Raw genomic sequence first — 12,472 nt, 5'->3', positions numbered from 1 at the left:
CGTTTGTATTTTGGTCCTGGTTATGGGTAACTTAAGATAATCTTGTTTGCTTACAGCTCAGGCCCTTCTGCAGGATGGCAAACCTTTTAAAGAAAATTTTTAAAGAGATTAGGATTCCAATAATAAAAACATGAAAAGTGCAACGAAACTAGCTTTAAATTATAAAATGTGTAGGATAGGATTTCATTTTTATAAAATAGACAACCCATATTTGTACACAGAAAAGACTGGAAGGCTATACATTGAAATTTTTTAAAAATGTTTTTATTTATTTTTGAGAGAGGGACAGAGCATAAGCTGGGAGGGGCAGAGAGAGAGGGAGACACAGAATCCGAAGCAGGCTCCAGGCTCTGAGCTGTCGGCACAGAGCCTGATGCAGGGCTTGAACTCACAAACTATGAGATTGTGACCTGAGCCAAAGTTGGACACCTAACTGACTGAGCCACCCAGGCACCCCTTTTTAAAATTTTTTTAATCTTTATTTATTTGAGTGAGAGAGAGAGAGCGCACGCGTGCGCGCGCGCACACACACACACACACACACACACACACACACACACACACACAAGCATGAGTGGGGGAGGGGCAGACAGAGAGGAGGAGACAGAATCCCAAGCAGGCCCCAGGCTCTGAGCTGTCAGCACAGAGCCTGATGTGGGGCTCGAACCCACAGACCGTGAGATCATGACCTGAGCTGAAGTCAAACGCTCAACTGACTGAGCCACCCAGTGCCCCTGTAATTACTCTTTAAATTCGCATAGCGCATTACTGTCCAATGAAGGAATTGTACTGACACGAACTCATTCAGTCCTCATCACAATCTGTGGGGGGGCAGTGGGCAGATAGCACTATTCCCTTCCCCCTTTATTTCTCCCCAGAGCACTCACCGCCCTCCAACATGCCTGGCATTGGCTTATTTTTGCTTTCCCCACATGAGAACATAACCTTCATCAGGGCAGGGATTACTGTCTCTTCTGTTCGCTGCTGGCATATAGCAGGCACTCGGTAAATATTGGTTGAATGAATTAATGAATCATAGAAGAGTAGTCAGAGAAAGACAAATATCATATGACTTCACTCATGTGGAATTGAAGAGACAGAAGAGATGAATGTAAGGGAAGGGAAGCAAAAATAATATAAAAACAGGGAGGGGGCAAAACATAAGAGACTCTTCAATATAGAGAACAAACAGGGTGGCTGGAGGGTTGTGGGTGGGGGGATGGGCTAAATGGTCAAGGGGCATTGAGGAAGACATTTGTGGGGAGGAGCACTGGGTGTTATCCGTAGGGGATGAATCACTGGATTCTACTCCTGAAATCATGATCGCACTATATGCTAACTTGGATGTAAATTTAAAAATAATAATAAATAATAAAAAAAAAAATTGAACTGAAAAAAAAAAAAAAATGAACCATGGAAGAATAAACTAAAGCCCAGAGAGGTTAGAAGACTGCCTGAGGTCGCACAGCAAGTACACGGAGTAGCTGTTGAACTGCATCTTGTCTCTGTGTGTTCTTATGGCTCTGTCTACACTTGTTCAGGTTTCCCAGGGTGACTGTGGTATTCGAGTGGACCCTGGAGGTACCAGGGGAGGGGGAATTCGGCAGTTGAGAAAGCTGAAGATGAGTTAACTGCCACCAGAAAGAGCTCCCAGAACCCTCAAGATAAAAGTGCAGGCTCTTTGCCAAGGGGAGGGAGAGCACCTTCTGCTGATGGCCAAAGGCTTAATTTCATTTACAGCCTCTCTTTTTCATCCTGGGAACAGTTTTCCCTTGTAATCACCTGCAAGCGATTTGTGCTAATGCACTGAGTCATGGGCTTCCTAAAAAACATAGCATCAAAATGAGGAAACTGCCTGGTGATTACCTGAGCCGGCTGTCTAAAAAGGCAGTCAAGACAGGGGCGCCTGGGTGGCTCAGTGGGTTAAGCATCCAACTTCGGCTCAGGTCATGATCTCTCGGCTCATGAGTTCGAGCCCCACGTCAGGCTCTGTGCTGACAGCTCAGAGCCTGGAGCCTGCTTCCAATTCTGTGTCTCCCTCTCTCTCTGCCCCTCCCCTGCTCACACTCTGTCTCTCTCTTGCTCTCAAAAATACATAAACATTAAACAAAACAAAACGGCTGTTAAGATAATCAAACTTACCATGGATCCGGAAGAGCCCTCAGAGACCAAACAGTCCAGCCTGCCATTTTACAGATGAAAAAGAGGCCCAGGGAGATCAGGTGGCTTGCTGGGGGTTACAGACGCCTGGCTTGGCCCCATAACTCTCTTCTTTCCTCACTGTCCATCACCCCGATGCTCCCAGAGGTAAAATGGGAATTAACCCAAATGCAGGACAACAGTTCATGGAAAGGGATGCCTACCTCCACTGGATCTTGTTAACCTTATAGATAAAACTGTCAGTTATTTTACCAGCAAAATAGGCTTATTCAGGAAGAGCAGAGGAATTGCAATTCAGGACATATAAACTATGGCAAAGTCATAGGCAAGTCGGGAGAACGGAGAAGAACCCTCATTTATAGAGGGTGTTAAGAGGGGCTGTTATAAACACAAAGCCCACTGGAGAAAACTGGGAGTTCAGAGTGTAGTGGCTTTTCATTGGCCGAGTTGGAACAGTCTCTCATTGGCTGGGCTGTTGCCAGGCAAGGAGAAAATCTTCCTCCTGCTGGGGTGGTAAAGTGCAGGCTTCTTCCTGTTGGGAATGCAAAGTAGGTCTCTTCCTGTTGGTTCTGCAACTGAGGCCTCTGGTAGGAGGTGAGAACTGTCCCTTCTGGCCTCCCGACTCCATTTCATTGGAAGTTCTCTTTATTCCGTTTCACAGTTGCATCCCTGGGTACTACACGGTCCACATTTATCTGGGGAAACAGTCACATGAAAATCATGCTATGCCCTGTAGGTAATTAATTAAGAACTACAACTTCTGAGTCTTTTGGACTTTGCTACTCTCTCCACCTCTTGATTGAGAGACAAGAAATTGATTTTTTTAAATGTTTGTTTATTTTTGAGAGAGAGAGAGTGTGTGTATGTGTGTGTGTGAGCAGAGGAGGGGCAGAGAGAAAGGAGGGCAGAGGATCTGAAGCAGGCTCCACGCTGATATCAGAGAGCCCAGTGCAGGGCATGAACCCATGAATCATGAGATCATGACCTGAGCTGAATTTGGACGCTCAGCTGAACCACACAGGCACTCCGAGACAAGGAATTGATTTCAAAACCAGTTGGTCTAGGTATGTTTGCTTCCTCTTTTTTTGTTTTTATTTTTTTGGACTGAACTAATTAGTGTGGATCTGGATTTGTCTGAGTTCATGATTCTCTGCGCTTTGTCTTGCCCCTGAAATTGCATTCTAATCCTACATGACATTTGTCTGGTTTCCCCAGCAACCATCTCAAAAACCATAAACAGCAGATTAAGGCTTTGAAGGGAGAAGTGAGAGCTGCACAGTCTTGGCTGGGAGGTAAGATCTCGGGTGTTCAGGGGCAGCTGGGTGGCTCAGTCAGTTAAGCATCCCACTCTTGGTTTCAGCTCAGGTCACGATCTTACGGTTCATGGGATTGAGACCCAGTTTGGGTTCTGTGCTGACAGTGCAGAACCTGCTTGGGATTCTCTCTCTCTCTCTCTCTCTCTCTCTCTCTGCCCCTCCTCCACTCTCATACACTTGCATGCTCTCTCTCTCTCTCGCTCTCTCAAAATAAATAAATAAATTTAGGGGCACCTGGGTGGCTCAGTCAGTTAAACATATGGCTTCAGTTCAGGTCATGATCTCCCGGTTTGTGAGTTCGAGCCCCACGTTGGGCTCTGTGCTGACAGCTCAGAGCCTGGAACCTGCTTCAGATTCTGTGTCTCCCTCTCTCTCTGCCCCTCCCTGGCTCGAGCTCTGTCTCTCCGTCTCTCTCTCTCTCAAAAGAAATAGATAGACCTTAAAAAAAAGGTTTTAAAAAGCCTATTTAAAAAATAAACTTAAAAAAAATACAAAAATAAAAAAAATCTCAGGTGCTCAGGAGGCTAGTTTGTGGCAAAATACCCTCTGCTGACAAAGAAAGGATGAGTTGGAGCATTTGAGTATTTTCCATGTGGAAAGAGCAGGGTTTTTTTGTTATTTTTAAATCTCCAAGCAGCTAAGAATCCATATGGTACATCTGAAACAGGGGTGGTTTGTTGGGTAATTTTGTAAGCAATTTTCATTGACTGATGAAACTGTTTTATATCAACATTATCATCTTTACAGGGAAAAGAACATGGAAGATGGCCACATTTATATCCCACCAAATTCCCTTTAAGTGTTTGTTTTTTTTTAAGTAATCTCTACTCTGTACCCCATGTGGAGCTTGAACTCAGGACCCTAGGATCAAGAGTTGTATGCTCCACTGACTGAGCCAGCCAGATGCCCCTCCCTTCACATCTTAATCAGCATATGGACGTATATTTTATATCGTCAGAGTTTGTGTGTGCCATTTTCATTCTCTACCTCTATACTCTAATGGATAAACACACTCTTGTGTCTCCTCTACTCTCAAGAAATTGCTTTACTTCCGACACTTCCGACACCGTATGTGTGCTGGGGGGAGGTGGGGTCCCCACATCAAGCAATTCTGCCACACCCACTAGGTGTCCTCTAATGTAACTCAATTCTCACACTATCTACCAGGAGTTAGCATCAAATCCCCCAGGTTAAGGACTCAGTCCCCCAAAACTATTTCCTTCTCCCCACCTTCAGTTGTGAATCATAGGTCCAGATGGTTACCTCTGCTTCCAACTGGTATAAATCAGAGGTTCCCATGGTCCCCTCCTCGGGCTCAATTAATTTGCGAAAGCAGCACACAGAACTCGAGCAAACAGTTTACTTACTAGACTACCTGTTTATTACAAAGGATATTAAAGGATACAAATGAACAGCCAGGTGAAGAAATATATAGGGTGAGGTCTAGAAGGGTCCTGAGCACAGATGCTTCTGTCCCCATGGAGTGTGGGGTGTGACACTTCCTGGAACAGGGACATATTTGTGTTCACCAAATTGGAAGTTCTCCAAACTCTATCCTTTTGGATTATTACTTTTTTAATTTTTAGATGTTTGTTTATTTTTGAAAGAGAGAGAGCATATGTGCGGGAGGGGCAGAGAAAGAGGGAGACAGAAGATCCCAAGCGGGCCCTGGACTAACAGCAGAGAGCCTGATGTGGGACTCGAACTCACGAACCATGAACCTTCATGACCTGAGCTGAAGTCAGAGGCCAACTGACTGAGCCACCCACGTGCCCCATATCCTTTTGAATGTTAATGGAGGCTTCATTACACAGGCATGGTTGATTAAACCACTGGCCATTGGTGATTGATTCAACCTCCAGGCCTCTTCCCCCCTTGGATGGGGAAGGACAATAAAATGCCAACTCTGTAATCACTTGGCTGGTTCTGGCAACAAGTTTCCACCCTTGGGTGAACTAGAGACCTTCCAAAAATAATTTCATTAAAATAAACTCAGGTGTGGTTGGAAGGGGCTTGTTATGAATAACGGAAGACGCCCATTTCACCCCTATTATTCTGAAGCGATTTCAGGAATGAGGGCAAAAGCCAACCATTGTAACGAAAGATGTCACTATTGCTCTCATCGGGAAATTATAAGGGTCTGGGGAGCTGTGAGCCAGGAACCATGGACAAAAACCAAAATATATATTTATTATAGATCACAACATCACATCCACACATCTCCACAAATTGCAAATAGTATTTGTATGCCTGGTGCCTCTGTTATGAAGCACAATCGGCTTGGCCGTTCTCCATCACTTGGAATTGTAGTCATTTCTAGTTTTTACAACGTGTGGAATATCACTTGGTAATTTTGTTCCTGTTGCCTGATGTAGCACCTTAGATGCCCTGTTCCTGGTGTTAACCTTACACATAAAACTGCCAGTTATTTCACCAGCAAAATAGGCTTATTCAGGAATAGCAGAGAATTACAATTCAGGACATGCAAGTTACGGCAAAACCATAAGCAACTCCAGTGAACAAAGAAGAACTTCCTTTTATAGAGGGAAGGGGGTAGTTGGGAGGGGCTGTTATAGACAAAAATTTCATTGGAGGAAACTAGGAGTTCAAATGTAATGGCTTTTCATTGGCTGAGTTGTGCCAGTCTCTCATTGGCTGGGCTGTTGCCAGGCAAGGAGAATATCTTCCTTCCTAATGCTGGGGTACTAAAGTGCAGGCTTCTTTCTGTGGGGAACATAAGGTATTCCCTTTCTCTTGATTCTGCAGTCGATAAGGAGTGGTAGAGGGTAAGAGCTGCCCCTTCCGGCCTTCCGACTCCATTTCACATGAGGTTTCCTTTATTCCAGTTCACCACTGATTTGCCCAACAAGTAAATGAAAGCCCGTGGTCAGGCCAGCTCTGTACTGGGAGCCACCCAGGACAGGGGCATGTTTCCTTGCCCGCCCTGGGCTCAGGCTCTATGCATGTAAAACCCCAGGGAGACTGGAAGGTGTCTGAGTTGTGTCCAGCTCAGTCAAAAGGAGGGTCAGTGATTCTGGTTGTGGAAGCCTCCACTGCTCAGGACATGAACGGACTCATCAGCAACCATCCGGTGGCCTTCTCTGCATCTTTCCTCCCCGTTAGCAATTCCAGTCTGCCCGTCTTCCAGAATATCTCCCAAATCTGACCACCTCACAAGATCTGATCTCTGCCTGCCTCTGACCTTATCCTTATCCTGTCTACTCTGCCTTCAACCCCTACTCTGGTCAACCACATTGGCCTTCTGGACTTTCCCTCCTTCCGGAATGCTCTCCTGCTCTAGTGTTCCTTGTACTTTCTTGCTTGTCCTAGTTAAAAAAAAAAATCAACACAGTAAATTTGAAGATTTAATTGGCTTTCTTAAGGGATTCACGAGTCAGACAGCATCCCTCCTAGTAAGTAGAGGGGAGCTCTGAGAAGTCACACAAAACAGAAGGTTTCTATAGGAAGGAGGGTGGGGAAAGGAAGTTATTAGCAAAAAAGATAAGGTATTGTTTCAGGCAAGGTCATTTTCCCTGTAGGGGAAGGGAAGAACAGGGCGTTTTATCATGCAGATTACCTCATCTTTCTTTGGAGTACAGAGAGGGCCCATGTGACAGATTACGTCACTGGTGCTGACCAGAAAATTCCTGACTGATCCTTGAAGGCTACATTTCTGGGGGAGGTTGAAACTGCAATTAGATTAGGTTTAATCCTGAGTTTTGTGACTTGGCCTAGCATAAGTGACTCCATCTTGGGCCTGTGGTTTTCTTCTTAACATCCTTCAGGCTCAGCTCACCTGTCTTCTCCTGGTAGGTGGTCCTTACCCTTCCTCCCCTGAAGGGACCCCTGCCTCCTACTTGTAGTGATCAACGACAGCATGTTATTATTTCTTTCAAAGGACTTTTCATAGATTGTCTTTCTCTCTCACAGTTGCCATCTTTTTGTGCTTGAGTATCAGCTGTTTCCCCCACCTCCGCTGGAAAGTGAGGTCTACAGGGTGGGGCAGGACCTCTGCTGACTCTTCTCCACCTTGCAGAGTGCCTGGCCTGTAGTGAACATTCAGGAGGACTTAATGAATGCATCCCCAGAAAGATGAAGGTTACCTAGAGCCTTTCCATGCTTCTGCCTCTCTGGGCTTGGCTCAGGTGTCTGACCCTGGTCCACTCTTTATGGAGGAGGCTGGTGAAGGGAGGGGTTCTGTTCCTAAATCTAGGAACAGAAGTATGTGCAAAGTCATTCTGGTATAGCAGGTGTCCTATGACTTGGTTGGTCTGGGTTAAGGGAGAAAGCAGAAGGCGGGGGGGGGGGGGGGGGCGTCAAGCCATGGATGGCAGATGGCTGAAGACCACCAAATCCCATGCAGGGGGGACCTACCCAGAGACGTCAAGGTCCCCTTTGTGTTAGCACATCCCCGTCCCCAGCCCCTATCACTTAGCATAGTAATTCTCCCATGTATCCAGCATTTTATAAATATTATCTCACTTTTTACTTTATTTATTTTAATTGTTTTTGATGTTTATTTTTGAGAGAGAGAGACAGAGACAGAGCACGAATAGGGGACGGGCAGAGAGACGGAGGTAGACGCAGCATCCGAAGCAGGCTCCAGACTCTGAGCTGTCAGCACAGAGCCCAACGTGGGGCTCGAACCCATGAACCATGAGACCATGACCTGAGCCAAAGTCGGGCACTTAACTGACTGAGCCACCCAGGCGCCCCAACATCATCTCAGTTTTAATCCTCATCAGAACTATACTGGGGTAAGGATATTATCTTCATCGAACCAAAAGAAACTGAGTCTCAGAAAGGTTTGAAAAAACATCCTATCGTGGCACCTGCGTGGCTTAGTTAAGCGTCTCTTGGACCTGTCTCTGGGCTAGGTCATGAGTTTGAGCCACGCGTTTGGCTCTGGGCCGACAGCGCAGAGCCTTCTTGGGATTCTCTCCCTCCCTCTCTCTCTCTCTCTGCTCTCCCCTGCTTGCTCTCTCTCTCTCAAAATAAATAAACTAAAAACATTTAAAAAAAAAATTTTTTTTAAATTAAAAAATCCTGTCTTGCAATGAAGTTAGGATCAGAACCTGAGACCACTGACTTTGGAGCCCTTGACCCCATGCACATCCCAGCAAGAGCTTCTGGCAGCATCTGGAAGTGGCCGTAGAGATCTCAGATCCCAGAGCCTGAGCAGACTGTCACTGGGTGCCCCTCCCTTCTTCATGGCCCCTGCTTTGTGGACAGGTCCCCCTCTCCTGCCACAGTGAAGCTCTTTGAAGCCAAGGGTTGTGTCTCAGTTCTTTGGTGAAGCAGAATCTCAGAATTATACTTCTTTAAAAAAAATTTTTTTTTAACATTTATTTATTTTTGAGAGAGAGAGAGAGAGACAGAGAGAGAAACAGAGCACAAGCACAGGAGGGGCAGAGAGAGAGGGAGACACAGAATCCCAAGCAGGCTCCAGGCTCCGAGCTGTCAGCACAGAGCCCACGCGGGGCTCGAACTCACAAGCGTAAGATCCTGACCTGAGCCGAAGTCCGACGCTCAACTGGCGGAGCCACCCAGGTGCCCCTCAGAATGTACTCTTCTCAATCTTTGTGAATAAATACTACTTGGAGTTTCCTGTGAAAACACGGTGGACTCGGTTCGGCCAACCTGGGAGGAAGTGGGCAAGGCCTGGACGGCATTTCACAGGCGGCCCGTGGCAAAGCCAGTAGGCCCGTAACCCAGCACTCTCTGTAAATACTCCTGGTTCTGTCACTAACCTTCGATGTGACTTTGGGCCACTCGCCTCTGCTTCCCAGGCCTCAGTTTCCCTGTTTAGAAAAGGAGAGGGCTTGGGATTCTCCTAAGACCTCTTCCCTCTTTCTGTACATGTTGGTTGAAGGCCTGTGGTGTGCCAGGGTTAGAGTGCCGGGGGTAGGGCAGCGAGCCGGTCTGATCGAGGAAACGGGGCAGGTTCCCCAGGGCAGAGTTTTTGACCCTTGCTAGTTATCAAACCTGCTGTAACACCTGGCGGCTGTCTAAACCCCAACCTGCCCCCAAACCCTCCAATCAGATGAACACAATCCCACTTTAAAGATCCCTCCATCCGGCCTGCGGTATCTGTCAGGTGCCTTCCCCCCCGCTTTCGCCCTTGGAGAAAACGGACCTGGAAGAGGTGGCCGGCTGGGCTGCGCGCCCCGGACGAGGAGCCAGAACTGGAATCCCAAAAAGGACCCAGGCCCGGGAGAGGCGCGAGGACACCACGGGGAGGCGCCGCCACTCCAGCGTCCCTGCCCTGGCGCCCCCGGGGCGGTCCCCAAGGCCGTGGGGCCGAGGGGCCGAAGGGCGAGCTCGGCCCCTCCCCAGGATCACCTGCGCCGGGCGGGGCGGGGCCGGGGGCGGGATCCCCGGCGGGAAGAGCCCGGGCGGCGGCGCCGGCGCCGGCGGGAGGGCGAGCGGGCGGCGGCGCGGGGCGGGCGGCTCGCCGGGCAGGTAAGGGGCACCGGGACGCACCCGGGTCTGCGGGGGGCACACGGGCGGCCGGGCTCCGGCGCGGCGGCTCGCGGTCCACCTGCCGGCCGCCCTGGGCGAAGGAGAGCCCGGAGGGGGTGGGGGGAGTGAGGGGTTCCGGGTGTCGCCCCACTTTCGTTAGAGGGAGGGCCAGGAGTGTGCGCGCGGGGGCAGCGGTCAGGGCTGGTGGGAGGAAAGTTGATCATCTCCCGTGGGGCTTGGAGATGGGGATGGGGCAGGCGTAAAGGTGCCCGGAGTGCCAGACAAGCTCAACTGAGAGCAGGGAAGCCCCCTTGGACTGCGTTTGGGGGGTTGACACTTCGGCATGGAGGAAGCAAGTCGGTCCTTTGTCCCGCCCCCCCAGCACGCCTCTGCGGAGAGCCTGAGACTCCCCGGAAGAAAGGGGAGCTGACCTGGCCGGCCGGGAGGTGGAAGGGGCTTTGAACCGCTCAGGACCAGTGTTTGCTTCATCTGTGAAATGGGCGTCTTGGTGGGTGGGCCCTATGCGGAGGCCCCCACCCCTCCGGGAGGAGGGTCTGCGATTCTAGGAGATGAAAAGCCACGTTAGGGTTCGGATCAGCAAGTTCAGTAGACACGTTGCAGCAGCTGCTGGGTGGCTCGCCTGACAAGCTGCTCCAGAGGAAAGAGGCAGGCAGGGCTGCTGTTCAACCGCCTGGGGACCTGGGTGGGAGGAGGAGATGGGTGTGTCACAAATACTAGGGCTGGTTTAGGGGGACCAAGGAAGCCCTCTAGTCTGGGAGGAGGATCCAGAAGGCTTCCCGGAGGAGATGGGATTGAAAGCACTGTGCTTGGGGGCCGGTGCTTTGCAATCAGTCAACCTGGGTGTCGGAATCCCTGCAGCGCCCCTTAGCCGGAGGCTAACTTAGCCTTGGGCCAAAGCCTTCATTCCTCTGTGGTTCAGTTTGATGTACTCGTTAAAAGAAGCTGTCTCTCCGAAAGATTAAGTACTATAATCCATATAAAGCACTCAGTACAGGGTCTGTATATAGTAGGCGCTCCACAAACATAAGCTATTAATTTCCACTAGACTGAAGCTCCTGGGGGACAGGGACAATGTCACAGTGTCCGTTCGGTTTGCCATTATATCGGCATAGAGTAGGTCTCACTACATCTTTTTTTGAATGAACGAATGATGAATGGGTATGTAGTAACTGTTTGACACGTGGTAAGTAGTCAGCAAATAGTAGTGAATTTAGAAATGGCCAGATCCCAACAGGAGGGTATGGATATAGAAGACAATGGTTTAAGCGGACGGAATAGTGTAAACCAAAGCCCAAAATAATAGATCCGGGATCCCTGCTTCCTATGGGGAGGAGAGGTAACATGATTAGCATATCCAGAGCATAGAGGTAGGGAAGGGCACCCAAAATCCTGGAATCCCAAATCCCACACGGATTTGGTGAAGGAGCCACATGGTAATAGGTGAAGGAGCTGGAAGTCTGGGTAGGTCAAATACCTTTCTCATGTCCTCTCAGTGACCATCTCAAAGTTATGGGGGTAAAGGAAGGAAGGGGGCCAAGAGACAGCAAAGGACCATGGGTACCTGATGGGAGTAGAAGATGAAAAGGGAAAGGAGCCCCCAGGGACCCCTCCATGGGGGTGGGGCGTTCCTCACCTTGACCCTGCTGGTGTCTGTGCCGCCGATGGTGAGGTGGTCAGAGGGGGCAGTGTGGTGCCAAGCAGGCCAACCGCTGGGTGTGTGTGTGACAAGCCAGGCACACAGTGAGCTGGGTTAGAGGAATGTGCTGTGACTTTAGGGGAATCTGCTGTAGTAGTTTTATATCAACGGCTAATCCTAGAGGCCAGTTCCTGTGCTCCCTGTCGCTCTATGGACTGTGGCCAATCCAGCCTCAGGCCGGGAGGAACTGTGTCTTTGGGAATAGAACCACTCGAAGTGAAGTGAAGGGCCTTTCTCTTTTCTGAAGTCCCGGAAGGCAGATGTTGGGTTTCCACCTCCCCGGGGTGACCAGGAAGATGTAAGAGGCAAAGGTCGGAGGTAGAGGGGAGAGTTTGGGGGGGAACACATCCACAGATCAGAGGCACTGTACCCCTCGAAAGAGCCGGGTTCATAACTTCTTCTCATAGCGCTTTCCATAATTTCCATAATCATTTGTTCAATTTACAATTTGCCCTGGACAAATCGGTGCCCCAGAGACCCGCGGGGGTCCGAAGAGAAGGAAAACAACACCCACGCTGATCCCCTCCCCACTGCTCCTGGGACACAGGGTCACAGTGTGTGAGGGCTACGGGGACCCTTGGCAGTAACAGAGGGCACCCTCCATTTAAATTTGGTTTTTTTAATGTTTACTTATTTTTGAGAGAGAGAGAGAGAGGGAGACACACACTCCGAAGCAGACTCCAGACTCCCAGCTGTCAGCACAGAGCCCGATGCGGGGCTCGAATTCACGAACTGTGAGATCAGACCTGAGCCAAAGTCAGACGCTCAACCGACCGAGCCACCCAGACGCCCCAAGAGTGCACCCTCCATTTAAAGG

At 49.3% G+C, this 12,472-nt stretch overlaps 1 protein-coding gene across 1 annotated transcript in view; it reads left to right on the top strand.

Annotated features, from left to right (window-relative positions):
- The first annotated feature begins 9,845 nt into the window (after nucleotides 1-9,845).
- NCMAP (non-compact myelin associated protein) overlaps nucleotides 9,846-12,472 on the top strand; it is a 39,367-nt gene continuing 36,740 nt past the window's right edge. The window contains exon 1 of the mRNA XM_060625704.3: nucleotides 9,846-9,938. The gene's annotated coding sequence lies outside the window, so the exon portion shown is untranslated. The remainder of the gene's footprint in view (nucleotides 9,939-12,472) is intronic.

The sequence above is a fragment of the Panthera onca genome, chromosome C1, assembly GCF_046562875.1.
Source record: "Panthera onca isolate mPanOnc1 chromosome C1, mPanOnc1 haplotype 2, whole genome shotgun sequence".
In the NCBI taxonomy this organism is placed as follows: Eukaryota; Metazoa; Chordata; class Mammalia; order Carnivora; family Felidae; genus Panthera; species Panthera onca.
This window is presented reverse-complemented; position numbering and strand designations above follow the sequence as displayed.